We start from the raw sequence: 19,838 nt of genomic DNA on the forward strand, positions 1-19,838 counted from the left end.
ATCTTCAGCCTTTTCTGCAACCCTCTTCCTGGTTAGGTGTTCTGCACCCACATTCAGGAAGAAAACCAATCAAATAAGCTTGAGTGAGACCCTGTCCCTCCCCATAAAACACCTGGTCCTCTTCAGCATCCCTGAGGTGCCCTGATTCGTGGAGTGACTCAGTTTCCTTAAACTGATACCTTACTTTTTATGTCCTAGGCAAATGTGCTCTCAGGGCTGATCTTACACCTAGGCAGAATAGAGAGTCACCTCTTCCCTTCAAAATATGTCCCTTGTTGAAGTGTCAGTCTGAAATTTTACCACTGGAGAGTCATTGCCCATAACCCTTTAAAAAGGAGGGAGGGGAGAGAGTTTGTGTTTACACCACAGTAATTCCCAATGTTCTCCCCTAAGCATCTGAACTCTCCTTTGTAACAAACAAAAACAGCTATGCAAAATAAACAGACACAGGCTGCATCTGACAGCATAGGCAACTTTCTACAACTGTAGTCCCCTTCCTGTCTACCAAGATGGGTTCCATCTTCTGTTCTCTGAAAACACTGTTGGTCTTTACAATTAATCAGAGACCAGCTGCTTTTTAGTGTTGTTTCCATTCACATTATTGTATTCATTATGTTATTTTCTTCAATTCTGCTTTCTTTACTCTGTATCAGTTTATGCAAGTCTTCCAATGTTTTTTCTGAATTCATCATATTCATGTTTTTTTCTTTTGCTTTTTGGTGAGGCAGTTGGGGTTAAGTGACTTGTCCTTGGTCACACAGCTTGTAAGTAAGTGTCATGTGTCTGAGACTGGATTTGAACTCAGGTTCTTCTGACTCCAAGGCCAGAGCTCTATCCATGTGCCACCTACCTCCCCCCATATTCATCTTTATAGTACGAAAGTATTCCACTACATTTACATAATTAATTTGTTCAGCCAATACCCAGTTAGATTAAGGCCCACCTTTGTTTCAAGGTTTTGTTTTTTTGCTACCAGAAAAAACAGTAACAGTCTTCTTTTAAAATTAAATTCTCCTGGTAGTGGTAACACAATTGACAATTTATATGAAAGTGTGAGTTGGTAACAAGAGGCATTAAAGCAGAGCACTGACCTTAGTACTGACTCATCTGAGGTGAACCTCAGGGACACCTGGGTTTAAGTTCTACCTCTGACACATTTTGGCTGTATGACTTTGGGCAAATCTCATGTCCTCAGACAACTATCTAAGACTCGAAGAATAGCAGAACAATTGTAGTTCTTTATTTCCTAGTTTCTTCACATTGAGTTTCCTGCACCAGTCAAACCATAGGTCCTGTTTAAAAAAAAAAAGGTTTAAGTAACTTAGATCTTTAGTCTGAAAGAACTGGGTACTTGGATGTGTGAACATGAGATACAGAGCTACAAGGGTTCTCAGATTTCATCCAGCCCAACTCACTTCCCAGGTCAGGAAACTGGGGCCCAGAAAAATGACTTGCCCAAAGTCTCACTAGTCGTATCCAATAGAGAAGGAATTTGAACTGATGTCTACTGAATCCAGGGTCAATGTTCCTTTCACTGTGCCATGTTTCAAGAATTGAAAGGAGAGGTGACAAAGATGGTACTCTGAAGCTTATGGGCTTATATGAAAGAGAAACCTTATCCAACTTTCTTCAATGTCAATTCTGAAACAAAATCCTTCTTCCCTTTCTATTATTAGCCCAGGAAGGATTCCTTTCTTGAAATAATTAGGGCAGTTCTTAGACAAAGGCAAAGGGCCCTTGACTGATCTGCCTAAGAGTGGTGGCATCTTTCTCTTGTGTTCTGAAAAGATAGGGTAATTGTCAGACTAGGAAGCCTCTTGAGTTCACCTTTGACCAGCTGGAATGTGACCTTGAAGAGAGTAATCAAAGAAGAATTGAATGGTTTGGGAAAAATTATTCTCCAAGAGTATGCTGATAGTTAAGTGATTATTGTCATTTTTTTTATGAAGCAAACTGTTAACTAAACTGTTAATTAAACTCTTTCATAGTACATCTTGAATATGAAGTATTTCTTGTTCCAGAATTCCATAAATTGGGGCTTCAAAATTACTTGTGTTAGAGAAATATCTGAGGGCATGAGGAAACCGTCAATTTGGACATTTCTCTCTCTAAGCAGAATAATGCTTAAATTTAAATTAATTTTTTAAAAATCCCATTGAGACAGGCTTGTGCCTATAATACAGAGTATCATATTAATTTTTCTTTAACAAATGATAGTGAAGAATAAATGTAGGATTTCTTTGTGGCAAAGACAGCTCACAACTTCTGGTACTACAGAGCCTCAAAGGCCTTTCTTTCTTTCTTTGTCAAGTCTTCACATGGCTCTGTTTGGTGGATTGTTTTCCTAAGTTCCCAGAGCACATGCCTCTTTATGGTTGGCTCTCTTCTCTGCTGCCAGCATTCTGGTTTATTGGAGCTGCTGCCTCCCTTGAGCTTTTTTGGCGTCTATGTCTCTCTGGGTTGCTTCTCAGATCCCTCAAAAATGCCTCAGACTCTCTTGAATCAAAAAACTCCTGAACTTCTAGATAAGTTTTCTCCTACTCTGTTGTTGGATTCCATAACTGATATGGTGGGGCAAGAGAGAAAATTTCTCTCCTCCTTCTTTGCCAGAATCTCCTCCACAAAGCGCTCCTGAATCCTAATTCCCTCAAATTTCTCAGGGCTTAGCTACTTAAAGCCCCCAGGAACATGGTTAATTTGTCTGCTCAGCCAATTTTGTGATTTCCTTCTGATTTACTCAAGAAATTCGTTCATATCTCATCAAGGCTGGACAACATTTCATAGCTACTTTAACACCTTGTTATCTCATTAAAATATCATAATTTATGACTGAATCAACTGAGTGTGTGGTATGCAGTGGGTGGGGCACAGAGGAATCATATACACCCTTTTTTACACCTATAGTTGTAGATCCTAAAATCATGGGCAAATCAAAATTAGCTCCTCTTCAGTTACAGATTGGGTAACTCTGTTCTAGTCTGACCTTCATTCCTCCAAAGCTTTAAAAAATTCTTCATGGAGATTATTTAATCCCTCTCAAATTCCATCATAGGTACTCTTACATGGTTAAGCATGGACCAACTCTGGGGTTTCATGATTTTATATGGGACTCTATAATTGAATTTGGGGATCCCTGTAAGTGGGATATCCTTCTAAGCATGTCCTCATTCTATAACTCAACCTACTGGCAAAGGACAATGACATGTCTGTTGTGTTATTCTAAATCGTCTAGACATACTGTAATGGATTTTGATGTCATTGCTAGAAATAGTCATATTTATGCGTGTATATAATAACCTAACAGCTATGTTTTCTGTGGTATTTTCGCTAGTGTGTGCATGCATGAGTTTGTGATATGGCTGAAGACCTTTAGAGACTCAGAAATAGAAGAGGATTGATTTAATCATGTTTACACATGAGTCAGTGTACCATGAGATCAGGCCAATGTAGGCCTGGTGAGACTGTAGGACAATAGAGCTATAGCTATGTAACTGAAAGGTATCTTAGTCCAACCCCCTTATTTTACAGATAAGGAACCTGAGACACAATGAAGTCAAATGACTTGACCAAGGTCATAGGTAGCAAGTAGCAGAGATAGGAATCAATTCCACATCTTCTGACTCCGAAATTACTGGCCTTTCCATTATAACACACTGCTTCTCACCAATTATTATAGGCACTATAGCATAAAATAGGACCCGATTTAGTCAGGTTTGCTTGGACTAGAATTTGTGAATTTGTAAGCCTATATGCAAGCTACATTCGTCAAGGAGAATGGAGTGCCAAGACTCATCTCCTGTAACAGCTAGGAGCACTTGGGAGATGACACACTCAGACTGCATAGAGAAGACTGGGACACCCCCGACAAGAGTGGCCTCCCAGACAATCTCTGTAGCTCCTCTTAGGGGATGATGCTGGTGAGGGGGAGAGAACACAAGACAATTGTTTCAATTCATGTGCTGGGAAGGGTTATGCAAACCTGGACCACTGGAGGAAAAAAAAGAGATGAAAACAGTCTTTTGTAAACAGTTTCATGCCAACACAGTGGGGTTGTGTTTCTCTCTATCTGACAATGGGTGAAACATTAGACTGGTGCATCAATTATTCATATCTTACTCAGAGGTCAAAGTATGCCCTCCCCCTCCCAAACCTTTCCCCTAAAATAATGCAACAAAACATGCTCAAAGTAGTTTCTTGCATAACGATAGAATGATATAAAATACAGCCAGCCTTCTGCAGATTTATTTATGAGAATCCTAAAGCTCACATACCTACATGGCCTACCAATAATGTTCCTTTTCTAAAGCTGTCCTCTCCTCTCCTCCTTTTTCCTCTTTTCCCCTCCCCTCCCCTCTCCTCTCTTCTCCTCTCTTCTCATTATCCTCTTCTCTACAAACTTTAATGCGTAGTGCAGTGGAAAGAGATCTAGAAATGAAGTCAAAAGACCTAAGTTCAAATCCTGGCTTTGCTACTTACTACTTGTGCCACTTCAGTGACAAGTCACTTAACTTCTTTGGGACTCAGTTTCCTTATTTGTAAAATGAGGGAGTAGATGCTATGACTTCTGAGGTCCCTTTTAGCACTACATCTATGACCCCAATAGCACTGGTCTATTTAGTAATTAACACATTAAGATGACTTAGGACACTCACTGTCTTAATGAGTAAAGATCCAAATTGATCTACCTGGGGCCAAGACAAGGTAGCTAGAGCTTTACCCTAGGGCACTGAAATATAGAAAGCTGTTTGTATGATTCTTATATCATGATGCAACCAGTAAGTTCTGGCCTCACTCTCTAAGCCAGGCTAATTAATGCAGATTAAACTTAGAGTATGCCATGTGTACAGTCCTCCCCACCTTTGGAGAATGGTTGTTAAACATTTGCCAGCACACTGTTGATTCTAGGGAACTCCGAAGGGCGGTGGATTTGGCTCTGCTCTACTGCCCAAGTCTCCATCAGTTATGTTCCTATTCCCAATAGCCACCACTTTATAGATTCCAATTTGGAAGGTCTGGATTCTAGTCATACTTCTGACATTTATGGCCATTAGACTCTGTGCAAGTCACTTATTCTTAATGTATCAGTGACCCAGGCAATCATTTGAGAATATAAGTTGTATGTGACTAATGTGAAAATATTTTTAATATAATTGTACATGTATAGCCTATATCAGATTGCTTGCTGTCTTGGGGTGGGGGGAGGGAGAAAGGGAGGGGGAAAAATTTGGAACTCAAAATATTATAAAAGCGAATGTTGGAAACTAACTTTACATGTCATTGGAAAAAATAAAATACTATTAAGTGGAGAGTATAAGTTGTATAGAAAGTTCATTGATAAAAGAAAAGTTCATTTATAAAGGCAATCCTTCACAGGGAGGGGAGCTCCCTATGCCAGTAAAATCACATGTATGGAAGGAAAAATAAAATAAATTACCTAATTAGTGAGATACATTCTAAAATTAAGCTTGAATTTATCTACAGCTATTGTTTTCCATGTGTAGACTTAAAGCAAATGTTTGGGGTCATTTGGTACGAGTCCTTTTGTATCCAAAGCCTAAATGACAATATATTTGGACAGATGCCATAGATCTGCATTGACCCTGACGAGACCTCACTACTTCTGTCTTAATAACTGCAGCGGAGTCCTAGCAAACTGTCTTTGTATCACTGCCTCTCAAGGGCCCTCAGGAAAGATGATGCTTTGAGATGCTGGCGGGGGGGGGGGGGGCAGTGCTGGACCTGACAGAGGCATCAGGGAAAAACCTGTCAGGAACAAAATCTAAGAGCAGTTTTCCAGCACTGAAGTGATGTCTGTATGACAAGGCTGACGTCGCATGCTGGGCTGGATGCTTAGGAAAACCAGATGACAGCAGGCTACCCAATAAGCTGTCATACAGAGAGCCAAAGTGAGATAATTGTAAGGAAGAAGGGAATCAGAAACACATCCAGAACTGCAAGCCCAGGTAGGATAATAATGATAATAATACTAGGTTATATTTTTACAATGCTCTGCCTTTTCCAAAGCTCTTCTGCAGTTTTTATCTCATTTTATCTTCATAATGCTCCTGGGAGGTAAGTAGAATAGAGATTAAGGGAACACAGAAACTCAGAAGTGATAGAAGGGACCTCCAAGGTCAACCAGCACTTCAAGAGAAATCTCTTCTCTTTGTATGTTTTTTTTGGTTTTTTTTTTTTGGGGGGGTGAGGCAATTGGGGTTAAGTGACTTGCCCAGGGTCACACAGCTAGTAAGTGTCAAGTGTCTGGTTTGAGACCGGCTTTGAACTCAGGTCCTTTTGACTCTAGGGCCAGTGCTCTATCCACTGCGCCAGTGGATAGTTCTCCAGTGATGGATCCCATCACCTCCTGTATCCCAAGTCACTTTTGGATAGTTATAACCAGCAGTAAAGTTTTAACAGTCTTCCCCCTCCCAAATTTATAGTTTTGTGATGGTAAATTGGGTCATCTTCTGTCTCAATTTCTTACCTAGCCCTTAGTCATTGAATGGGCACTGCTTCAGACAAGCTGAGACCTAGGAAAGACCTTCATTTGGAAAGGCCAAGGTCGCCAAGGTCACCAAGGACATCTTGATCCATTGATGGTCATCTTGACCTTTGTCTAGCCACTGGACTTCAATGACTCTGGAGGAGAGAGTGAGGCTAATGACTCTGTGCAGCTCTGCCTCACTTAAATCCAATTCATGCATGAGTCAAGACATCACCTTGTGATGTCACTGGTTCTCTTCAAAAATAGAGGACAAATAACAACAACAACTACCTTTCTAAAAGAGAAAAGAAAATTGTACACAGGCCCACACTTTTAAGCTTAATATGAATAATTAACATTCCATCCATTATTTTCTTTTTTAAAAAAACTTTAATGATTATTCATTTTATTGTTCATTGCAGAAAAGCAAGACATTTAAATAAACTATTCCAGAAAAGGATGCTATGATTGATTTACAGTTCAAGTGTAAAGCTTTATCATAATTTTCCATTGTGTCTTACCAGTATACACTACATCACTGATCAATCCATAATTACTCTGAGAGTAGAATTACACAGCATGGTGGTCTTCATAAATATTTCTTGTGTTCAGTTTTGCTTTTTCACATTCAACATAATAATGTTTAACAATCATTAAAAATATATAATTCTATTATTTCTTACATAAAGCAAACATAAAACAGTGAAACATACAAATTAAACATAAAATTAACATTTATGAAAAAGAGCAACTTTCATACTGAATAGACATGCTGGAAAAAACTAGCAGTTAATTTTACATATTTGTCACTCTTCATTCTGTACACAAAAAGGATACTATAAAAGAAGATAATAGGGCTACAAACAAGATAGTGCTTCTCTTTTAATAAGGTGCAAACTTTAGAATGAACAAAATAACAATTGACTTTATATGCATAACTTAAGTCAAGTGTCTCACATAAGAAATATATTTCCTTTCTAAATGTCATGAGCATCCAAATGTTCATTTAATACCGTGTGAATTTCCATTTATAAGTATAAGAATTAAACTGTCCAAAATGCAGATTTTCATATCACAAAACAACCTAGTGTTTTGCTGTTGTGTTTAACCTACTGGTTCCTTAGATAACTTCATAAACATTTATTAAAAACAGAAAATGTACTTCCTTTGGATCAAGTGGGGCTTATTGAGATGGTAGTAAATGTTTTTTGTTTTTTTTTTAAGGGGGGGATGGTGTAGGGGTAGAAGTTTACAATGCAAGTATATTCAGAAAATTTGCTATTCAAACAATATTTTTCTCAAAACCAGTTGGAGGAATATGATAAAAGTCATTGAACTGACAATCAAAAATCGTACTGTGTTATCAAAATATACAACAGAATACATTGATCTTCCTATACCTGATGCTGGACAGTCCATATTCTTTCCACTCAAACAAACATTTAATTCTACATGGTCATATGTAATACTTACCACAACTCCCTCCTAGGGAAGATTGTTTGCTGGCAATGTATTCTTTTCCTCATTGTTGTGGTAGAGGGCTCCATCATTCCTCATCACAAGGCTATGCACATCTTGGGCAAGTGGAATCTGATTCAAATTAACTCTCTGAGTTGCAACTCCAGTGTCCCAGATCACTGTGGATTGGATTTTGAATTCGAAGTAGCTTTTGTTCTGATACAAAGGTGCATTGGCTAAACAACCTCCTGTCCCACATATCCTTCTTCCATTTTTGACAATGACAACATCTGTTCCTATGTGCTGCGTGTCCAGCTGCACGGCTGACATCTCTTTCAGCGGGATGTGGCCTGTCCAGCGTCACCACAGCAGTGCAGATAGCAGAAGATCAAGGCTACCATTTCACTGGGACTGCCCCAGGGGGCCCCAGTGCAAGGTCAGGTCTATTCATCATTTTCTTACTTACTTACTTACAAAATAATAAATCAAACACTGATTTGTAGCATTTGCTGATTTTCATCTGTAGTGTAAATGGTCAAACTGAAAATTTAATAATTGGGAGCCAGTTTGAGCTGGCTCCAGCACACCCCTGGTTCTGTTATGAAAGTTTTCCTTAAACCAAGCTAAAATCTACTTCTTTCTAATTTCCACACATCATTTCTAGTCCTGCCTTTTGGGATTCTACTGAACAGGAATTAACTCAGGACTCCTCGATATTTTAGGTTGGGGTGAATAATTCCTTTCAACATTCAATGGGAGTTTCCAGTAGCTATTACCAGCCCCATGCAAAATATCCTGTAGCTTCAATGAGCCTCAAAGAGGTATTTAGCCACACTGGAGGGGGCAGGGCAGAACTGCTGACCTTTGCCCTCAACTCCTACAGCTATATTTAGATCATTGTCATATTGGGCAAAGCCAAGCTCTTCACCTACTTTAGGATATGGACAATCATCCTTTCTTCCATTTGTCTCCACATCTAGAAGATAAATATTTTCTGTTCCTTCAACAATTCCACTTGTAATGCGGTCTTCACTCTTCTCACAGTCACTCTTCTCTGGACATTCTCTAGCTTGTCATTTTCCTTTCCGAAATGTGGGGTCCAGGACCAAACAGAATACTCCGGCAGTTGTTTGACCAGGGCACGATACAGGAGAAATACTATCTATGTCCCTCATTCGGTAAAAAATGCTTCTTTTAGTGTAGTCTAAGATTGGTGTTTTTTTTTTACTGACATATCACTCTATTATGCCATACCATTCCTCACAGTCCAATAAGCCCCTCCCCCCATTTTTGCAAATCAGGAGATTTGCCTTCTTTAGTCCTGGGACACTGAACAGGTAAAGAGACTAAGGCACAGTGGTCTGAACCTGGGACAAGTCATTTGTGTTCGCTAGGCAAGATTTGAAAATGGCATCTCCTTGCATTGAAAATTGTGTCATCTCCTTAGTGGTACCATCTACTTAGCTTAGCACTGCTACCATGATGTTCATATGGCATAAGGGTATAAGAAATGCTTTTTGATTGATTGGTGGATAGATATACACCAAATAACTGCTTATGTATCATGGAGAGCAGAATTTTATGGGTTTAAAAAAATATGTGCATTTATAAAAAGGAATAGAGATAAGTGAATAGAGAGCTGACCTCAGTCAAGAAGACCTGTGTTCAAGTCCAGCTTCTGGTATATACTGACTATGACTCTGGGCAAGTCACTTAAAAACTCATTGCTGCGGATAGCTAAGACCATAAATTTGAGAGCAGGGTCAACTTGTACTTTCTCACTGTGAGTTCCCTAAACCAATAAAATCATAGGTTCACTCTATTTGATCCCACCCCATAAAATGTCATACAAAAAAATCCTTTATCAACCCACACTTTAGGCTGGTATCTGCCTTACCTCTAATTCTGGTTGTACTAATCTCATAAACCAGCTAGTGGAATAGCTGAAACTACAACTGAGGTCTCCTTCCTCTAAACTAGGAGTTAACCTTTTTTGTTTCATAGATGATCTGATGAAGTCCATGGACCTCTTCTCAGAATAATGTTTTACATGCATAAAATAAAATATATATTGTTACAAAGGAAACCAAATATATTGAAATATATTTATAAAAAACAAATTCACCCATCTCAGGTTAAGAACCTCTATTCTAGACTAATATCTCTAAAGTAAGGGGAAGCCCCCCCAGATATGGCATGACCTTATAGAATGTGTAATCAACCATTTTGAGGTTGCCCGACATGGGTCTTGTCTCCAGAACAGCCACACCTATCCTTCATCCAATTCTGCCCATCACTAATACATTCCACCCTGAACCAGCTGCTGTAAAAGCTCTTACCCTTCCCTCTTCTCATCTAGGTGTTAGTCCTTCAGGATAGTTATAACCTAACACTAACCCAAGGACCCACAGGTACAGCCCCCCTAGTGCCATATGGTAAAATCCACTGCCCTGCAATCCCTCACCAGCATACCCACTGGGGGAAAAACACATTATTAATAGAGGAATTCAGGCAAAAAGTTTGGTGACTATTGCTGAAGATCAATAAGAATTAGCCATGGCAGACAGCCCACTGTGGTATATGGCTATAAGGAAGAAATTTTTCCTTCTGAGCAAAGATACCAGCAACTGAAAGTCTCAGAGAAGCCACAAACAGCACCAAGCTCTTTGAAAAGGAGGTGGAGAGCAGAGTTGCTCCCCAAAGAATTCATGTGACATATGTTTAGTGTGGAAAGGGCTATTAGTCACTGAATTGGCCTTTTGGGTTCCATATTCCCTATCCAGGGGCTGATCTTCTATCAGAAGCATCATGTTCAGAAACAAAGAAAACAGAGAGAGAAGAAAAAGAAGAGGAGAGAAGAAGAAAAGAGAGGATAGGAGAAGGAGAGGGGGAGAGAGAGAGAGAAAGAGAGAGAGAGAGAGAGAGAGAGAGAGAGAGAGAGAGAGAGAGAGAGAATACAGTCACTTTCACTTTTGTCCATAAGTTGAGTAGAAGGTCTTCCATGTCTTAAGACCTAAGAGGTATTATGAGGGGTTGTCGTATCTCCACCAGTAGCCTTACCACAGTACCAGAATTTCCCACGATTGCTGTCATAAGACTTTGAAAGCTCTAGTTAAAATCTAACTTTAACTCAACTTTAACAAGCATCCATGAGATGCCTACCATATGCAAGTCACTATGCTGAGCACTGGGGATACAAAAACAAAACAAAATAAAATCCAAATAGTCCCTGCCCTCAGGGAGCTTATTCTACCGGGGAGAGGAAGAACATAACATGTATTTTACACAGAAGTAAATACAAAACATGAATGTAGTCATAGCTTACGGGTTTAAAGAGTGTTTCCAGGGAGACTTAGAACTACAGAAGTAGCTATAGCAACTGAGCAGACTTTTACCCAGAGTGGTTTTGAACTTACTGCTTTTGAGAAAATGAGGGACATTAATCTTGACTGAGTCACAAGGATGGAAAGGAAGGACTGATTGAAGCTAGATCCATGAGACCCCCATATTCCCCACCCCTGCTCTTCATGGCTTAGCTAAGACAGATCCTCTGCATCCTTCTTCCTCTCAATATTCTCAATAATACCAAGTTTAAAACATCCCAGGTTCTATGTACTTTCTGTAAAAGTAGATTTGGTTCCCATGGCTACTTCTGATGTTCTGAATCTCTTTGGAAATCCTCACTAAACTGGAAAGCGAGGCTACATGTTGAGTATAAACACTTTGGAGAGCTGCTGAACAAGCAAATCCCAATCATATTCAAGTTACACTGTCATAGCAACTCATGGTAATACCAGGAAGGATTTGGTGGATCTGATTGTCAAGGACTCAGTGACATGACTTCAGTCTACCAGCTTCAGGGGCCATGTTGACAGCTATCTCCCCCATTAGATTGTAAACTTCTTTAAGACAGGGACTGTCTTTTACCTTTCTTTGTATCTCCAGTGCTTAGCATAGCACCTGGCACATAATTCTAGGCACTTAATAAATGCTAACTGACCAACTGACTGACCTTCAAGAGGTATCCTGTTGAGGAAATCTCCCTCTTGGAGGCCAGTGACCAGATCTTGAATGCAAGAACTATTGATTTCTTGGGAATCCATAACTTTGGGATTTCTCAAACTGTGAGTTAACTCCAAGGCTCGTAAATTACATTCTTGGGATATTTTCTCTCAGACTACATGCATGCACCTGTCTACCACACCATGTGCTTCTGCAAAAAAAACTCTATCAATGCCTTGGCTTTGTGCTACAACAATCTTAGTCAAGGAAAGTCTGTCTTTAAAAACTCTAATCTCTGACCTCTGTTTAGAAAAGAAAATAAAAATTCAGAAGGCAGACAGGAACTTAAAATTCACGAATTCTTCTCTAAGCCTGCAGGGCATAAGATAACTCACCATTTGCTTCTCTGACCCTTACTGGGAGGTGTGAGGGAAACTGCACATAGGCACAGGATTATCTGTGCCCATGTCTTGCCTCCCCTGGCCCCAACCATACCCCATAAAGCAGGTCTAGAAGTCCAAGGACTAGAGATAGAAAAGCGTGGTCGAGTTGCTTTTCTGACAAGAGTCTGGTCCTCCCTGACTCTCAGTCCCCAGATATCTTGGAGTCAGTTACAGTGACCTGGAGTCAATCACAGGAACTGTTCTTCATCTCAGCAAGAGGTCCATTTCTAAGGGAGAAGACTTTCAGGAAAAGGTCCTCTCTTGTAATCTCACTGAGTTGATCAGTCTCCCCTAATCAATCCCCCTTACAAAAATAATTTGGGGGATAAGGACAGCACTAGCAGCTAGTGGGGAGGGATCCTGAAAGTCCTCTTGTAGGTGAAGAGAGCTAGGGAATCCTAGAGGTAGAAGTAAGAGCATCCTATTCATGGAGAATGGTCTGTGAAAAAGACTCAGAGAGTGGGAAGAGATGGAATATCCTCTGTGTTGTTGTTGTTCAGTCATATCTGACTTTTTGTAACCCCATTTGGGGTTTTCTTTGCAAAGATACTGGAATGATTTAGCCATTTCTTTCTCTAGCTCATTTTACAGATGAGGAAACTGAGGCAAACAGTGTTAAGTGACTTACCTAGGGTCACACAGGTCAAATTTGAACTCAGCTCTTCCTGACTGCAGGCCCGGTGTTCTATCCACTGTGCTACCTAGTTGCCCAAGGAATACCCTATATAGCAAATAGCAAGTGAGTAAGTGTGGCCGGAACGTAGAGGGCTAGAGTATATAAGAGAGAAATATATAACAGGTCAGGAAAGATAGGATGTAGCCAGATTGTGAAAGAGTTTCAGTACCACCCAGAGCGTTTTGTGTTTTACCCCAGGGGCAATAGGGAACCACTGAAAATTCTTGAGTAGGGGAACTTGGGGAGACATGCACTTTAGGAATATTGATTTGGTAGCTGTGTGAAGGACAGATTGTACGCAGCTGAATAAGTTGTTCACATGGTGTCTCCCTAATTAGATTGTAAGCTCTTTGAGGGGCAGGAATCTGTGTGCTTTTCTTTGAGTCTACAGTGCTTTGCACAGTTCCTGGCACATAATAGGTATTTAATAAGTGCTTTTTTTTTTTTGACTGTCTCTTCAAGGAAGCCTTCCCAGATACCTCTGTCATTAGTACTCTCTCCCCCTCAGTTTACTTTGTATTGTACTAATTCGTACACCCTGTCCCTGTTCTCCCTCCAGCCCCCACCTTATGCCTGGCTGGAATGGAAGCTCTTCCAGGGTTGGGATTGTATTTTTTTGTCCCTGTTTCCTCAATCTCTAATATATTGCCTTTTCCTTTGTAGTAGTTTAATCAAAGTTTTAAAATTTGAATTGAATTGAATGTTAAGATGTCTAGCACTGGGTCTGGAGCCAAGGCCTTTTGAGTTAAAATATAGCTTCAGACACTTACTAGCTGTATGACCCTGGATGAGTTACTTAACCTCTGTTTGTCTCAGTTTCCTCATCTGTAAAATGTGGATAATAAGAGCGCCTACCTTCCAGGGTTGTTGTGAAGCTCAAATGAGATCATTGTAAAATGCTTAGGATAGTACCTGCATATAATAAGCACTACATATATGTTAGCAATTACTATTGTCAGTATGTGTAAGAATAGAAAAGAATAATGTCAAGTTCCACAAACATCATTACAATGGAATGCAAAGGATAGTTTCTCCCCCTGTGATCTAGGGCAAGTCTCTGTTATTTTCCATGCCTCACTTTCTCCATCTGGAAAATGAAGTGGTTGGCTTAGATGATCTCTAAAGGCCCCTCTAGATCTGACATTCCATGAATACGATTTCTTTTCTGCTAAATCGCACAACTGTTTAGTACTACAGTGTTTTTTGTGTGTTATTATATAACGGACTTATCACAAAACAAAATAAAACCAAAGCCCTTTTCCCAGGTTCCATGGAAAAACTCAAATCTTCTCCTTGTGCTGTGAATGTTGTGAGCATGCCTTGTCTTTACTCTGGGTTTGCTCAGTGCTGTACAGTACATTACATGTGCTGATATATGGGGTGGGGGGGAAACACACAATGCAAGCTTTGTAGAAGGCAGCTGGTACTGGGCATATGCACAGTGTGTTCTGGGGGCAGACCCCGTGCCCTGGGCCCTTGCCCCATGATTGCCAGCCACTGAGAAAAGCTGAAAATGAATTTCTTTTATTATTTCTTCTGACTTGTAGGCGGCTGAAAGAAGCATTCTACTCATCTCTGTGAGTGATGCCATTGGGTGAGGAAGAGAAGAGGTGGAATAACTAAACAGCTTCTCCCTGGACAAATGATTAGGACATGCCTTACCCCCATCCTTTGCTGAAACCCTGCAGAAATGAAATCTCTGGAAAAGGGTCCTTTTAATTATGAAGTCCTAACCATTGCTTATTGACCTTTGCAAAGGACCTCACCCCTAGACCCACATAAATTACCCTGCTTGCTTCGCACATTGCAGACACTTTATAAATTCATAAGGAATAAATTCATGAATCTGACAGATTTTTAAAGAAAAAACTATCTTTTATCCTCAGTTCTGAGGGAAAATCTACCAAAGTAATTGTTTGAAGGCCAGCTCCTTTCAGGGCCTGAGAATCATTCATTCATTCAATAATTATTTATTCCATATCTACTGTGTGGAAGGCACTTTACTAGGAGCCATACAGCACATTGATATCAATAGGGCATTATCTCTACCTTCCAGAAATTTATAATCTAAAGATTGCAAATCATCAGCAAATACATCTTTGAAAAAAATATATTCCTACTTCTTTTAGCATTGAAGATGCTGTACCTTCTCTTTCTTTTTTTAAAATTTTACATAAATTTATTTATTTTTAGTTTTCAACATTTACTTCCACAAGATTTTGAATTCCAAGTTTTCATCCCATCTTGCCCACTACACCTTCTCTTTCTAAGGCCACCACAATCTCTCCCTATTCTGATGTCTCATGGCATTTGTTGTGTGGTCCACTGGCCTGGAATTTAACAAGTTATCTATTGACCTGTATTGTCACTTAATTGCTTTTTATGAATGACTTGTTTTCTCAATGGCATTATAAGATCCTCAGGGTGTCAGAAACCTTATCATGAATTCAGCTTCTTTACCCCTTGTAGTAGGACTTCTATAAATTCCATAAACCATTGTTGAATTTAATTAAAATATTCTTCTTCCTGAGAGGCACTGCTGAATTCAAATCCTACCTTTGACACATACTTACTTTATGAGCCTGGGCAAGTCCCTCAACCTTCCAGGGCCCCAGGAAACTAAGTTACAGACAAGTTTCAGATCTTCATTGTGAGTTCCTTTAAGACAGGGACTGATTTTTACCCTTCTATGTATCCCCAGCACTTAAAATGTTTGGCACATAGTAGGTGTTTAATAAATACTTATTGACTAATTATATTAGTAGAAGCTTCCATTCCATACCAGGAATGAAAACATAGGTCTTGACAACCAAACCAGCTCCCCACCTTAGAAAATCTTGTTCCTGATTTAAATGTTTCCCCTGAATGGGATGGGAAATATTTCTTGGTTTGCATTGGATGACATAATCTGAATTCTGTCAGTTATGCATATGAGGCTCCCAGAATCTTCACTTCAGATCAAGCCAACTAACATTCATTAGGGCCAGTTAAACCAGTCCTGTGAAAACTGTAGAACTGGGAGATTTAGTCTATCCTCTGGGCAGACAGACTGCACCAATTCTGTTTGACTGACAGATAATAGCTAAAAATATTCATTTCTTGGAGCCGTTTTACTGCTTTACATGTAATCATGGCCTCAATTAATCCCAAGCCTTGTGCTACTAATCTGGGGAAATAATTCCTATTTGGACAGAATGAGGAATCTCATCGGAAGATTGGCTCAGTGACATACAGAGAGTCCAGGATCTACCAAGACAGAATGGTGCATACCAGATTTAATCATTGAATTTGTTGTCTTTCTTAAGTTTTTCTTTCTTACATGAAAGAGAGAGTACTGTTTCAGGGTGGGAGTGGAGAATATGTACAAAAATGATACCATATAAAAACAAACAGCATCAATAATTTTTTTCTCCTAAAGAAGCCCTTTAAGATTATGGATGGGGAGAGAGGGTCATAAGTATAGTTTTCTCCTTGGGGGAAGAAAAGGACAAATAAGAAATTTATTTTTCTTCATTGAAACATCTATAAACTACAACCTGCCAGAAAGACAGTGATTCTGTAACTCATGGTTTCAAGGGTCATTTGCATAAGACCTTATTGATGGAGATTAATTATTCAATACTTTGTGCTCCTGTGAGGATTGAAGATGGTGAAAGCTGGAGAGAAGAGAGATCCAAGACTTCTGCCTTTCAGCTTCAACAGAAAAGAAACATGGATCCAACCTCCCTTCAGGTCTCTGAAGGGAGGGAAAAACTCTGGGAAAAAGCTGATATGTAGAGGAGCCAGAAGTCGCTATCATGTTGGCTTTGAAAGGCAGAAGCTGGAAGATGGAAGACTTGGATCTCTCTTCTCTCCACCTCCCATCAACTCCACTCTTCACATAGATATGGAACACTGAATAATCAATATCCACCAGGGAGGAGAATCTTCTGCAAATGACTCTTTGAGCCATGGGTTACATTTCTGTGGGTTGTATCTTTGAGCAGATTGATGCTATTCTCAATAAAGTTCACAAAGCATCCTTCACTACCTATCCAGATCCATACGGCTACTAAACAAACACTGGAAATATTATTAGGCAGCTAGTGGATCTAGCAGTGGACCTGAATTCAAATGCGGCCTCAGATACTTACTAGCTATGTGACCCTACTGTCTGTCTCAGTTTCCTCATACGTAAAATGGGATAGTAATAGCACCTAAGTATCAAGGGAGATAGTTATAAAGCATTTTGCAAATCATAAAGTGATTTATAATTGCTATTTATTTTTATTATTGTTATTATTTAGATTATAAGAGTCTAAGATGGTTATTCAACTCTTATTAATCAAAGTCATACCCAGGGCAGGTTAAGCAGGGTTTTGTTCCCAGATGCTGAAATTTAAAGAAATATGTCAACACTTCTAATTCTTTATCAGGTAGAATCACTGAGCTTAGCATGAAGTTAACAAACATAAACAATTGAACTAGGAAGTTGCCTATATTAATTTTCCTCACCTCCTGTGGCTGTACCCCCAGTAAGCTCCTCCCCAATCTCAGCCCATCCTGGTCCCAACCTGCCCTAACAGGAGTCTCCCTAGTAATGGCTTGACAGTGTCTTGGGGTCTCTGTCTTTTCCTTATGTGATATTCTTTTCTTGGGCCTTTTCTTGCAGGGTCTCTGTGCCTCAAGGTCAATTTCTCTCCAGAGTACTTACTCTTCTCACTTCAACTGAATTGCTCTTTAAAAATTGATTGAGGGTGACTTCAATTCTGCTTTCCTCCATACATTTTGTGGTGCTTTCTCAGGCATAAGACTTGCTAGCTATGGTTATTTTTAATATCTTGTTAACATGAAAATGAGAGGCAGCATGATGCAGTATAGTAGTTTCTGGACCTTTTGGATCATACAACACATCCTTAAATTTTTTGTGAGCTCACATCCAAATACATGTATGTGTATTTACAAATTACATCCATATGCTACTGTGTCAATATATTACATATGTTATAAAACACATACTAAAAAGAAATTAAATAGTATAAGATCGGGATGAAATGACATCCTTAAATATTTTAATTGTATTTATGGAACTGTACAAAAACTCTTTTTGCCCTATCAAAAATTACTATATCTATATATAACATAGATACAATTATAGTAATAATTAAAATGATAATATGCACAGAAAGTAAAGAGACTAAATATGCTTTATTATTATTTTTTTAAATCTTAGCTTTATACTTTTTGATACAGTAAGTCAAAGGTCTGGTTCTAAATTCAGTTTAATTTTGATACTTGGTTATAACTGGTGAAGATAATTCACAAAGATACAAAGATCCCAGTGGAAGAAGTACATCACTGACTACATGTAACAAATCATGTTGCTCAATTTTCTTTTTCTTTAAAAATTTTAAAAACATTTTTACTTAAAATTTTGAGTTCAAAATTCTATCCTTCCCTTCCTCCCTACTCTCCCCCTTCCCTGAGATAATAAATAATCAGATATAGGTTATACTTGTGCAATTATATAAAACATTTCCGCATTAGTCATTTTGTACAAGAAGACTCGAATAAAAGAAAAAAAAAAGAAAGAAAGTGAAAAATAGCATGCTTCAGTCTGTTTTCAAACAATATCAGTTCTTTCTCTGGAGGTGGATAGTATGCTTCATCATTAGTCCTTTGTAATTGTCTTGGATCATTGTATTGTTAAGAATAGCTAAGTCATTCACAGTTCTTCATTGAACAATATTGACGTTACTGTGCACAACGTTCTCCTGGTTCTGGTCACTTTGCTATGCATCAGTTCATGTAAGTCTTTGCAGGTTTTTCTGAAATCATCCTGCTTCTCTTTTCTTATAGCATGATAATATTCCCTCACAATCACATACCGCAACTTGTTTAGCCATTCCCCAATTGATTGGAATTCCTTCAATTTCCAATTTTTTGCCATCATAAAAAGAGCTGCTACAAATATTTTTGTACAAATAGATCCTTTCCCCATTTTTTATGAGTGTCTTTGGGATATAGACCTAGCAGTGATTTTGCTGGATCAAAGGGTATGCACAGTTTTATAACCCTTTGGGCATAGTTCTAAATTGTTCTCCAGAATGGTTGAATCAGTTCATAACTCCATCAACAATGCATTAGTTTTCTCTAACATCCAACATTTTTCTTTTTGTCATATTAGCCAATCTGATATGTGTGAGGTGGTACTTCAGAGTTGTCTTAATGTGCATTTATCTAATCAATAGTGATTTAGAGCATTTTTATATGACTATAAATAGCTCTTTTTTTTGCCTGAAAACTGCCTGTTTATATCCTTTAACCATTTATGATGCTCATTTTTCAGTCCAGTCCACTAATTATGCAAAAGTTTTTGTTGAAATTTGGCTATTAAATTCCCATTTTCCCTGATGTCAACCAGTCATTCTTGAAAACTAGCTAGGTGTACCTTTTCATATTTTTGACAAATGGGTTCCCAATGCACTCAACCTTTGTTCAGAGGATTTGTTTAAACTACTTCAATTTTTTTGTTTCCAAGGTTTTGTGTTTTATTTTGAAGAATGGGTCTCCCCCACATCCCAGTTTGGAAGTGCAAGGACTATTCACAGCCACAATCCCACTACTGATTGGCATGGGAACTTTGAGCTTCTCTGCTTTCTGTCTGGAGCAGTTTTCCCGTCCTTAGAGAATTTGGTCCCTGTCCCCCCACCCCCGTCCCCCATCACATTGGTCTGGACTTAGTAGGGACATCCTATCAGCTCAGAACTCATGAGGTCAAGGGATGAACCTGCTT

General features: G+C 39.0%; 1 pseudogene; it reads right to left on the reverse strand.

The window, feature by feature from the left end:
- Positions 1-7,750: 7,750 nt before the first annotated feature.
- Positions 7,751-8,343, reverse strand: LOC110195729 (SPRY domain-containing protein 7 pseudogene; annotated as a pseudogene).
- Between the last annotated feature and the right edge of the window lie 11,495 nt (positions 8,344-19,838).

Source organism: Phascolarctos cinereus, unplaced genomic scaffold (assembly GCF_003287225.1).
Source record: "Phascolarctos cinereus isolate Bilbo 61053 unplaced genomic scaffold, phaCin_HiC Scaffold_3;HRSCAF=262, whole genome shotgun sequence".
NCBI classification, from domain to species: Eukaryota; Metazoa; Chordata; class Mammalia; order Diprotodontia; family Phascolarctidae; genus Phascolarctos; species Phascolarctos cinereus.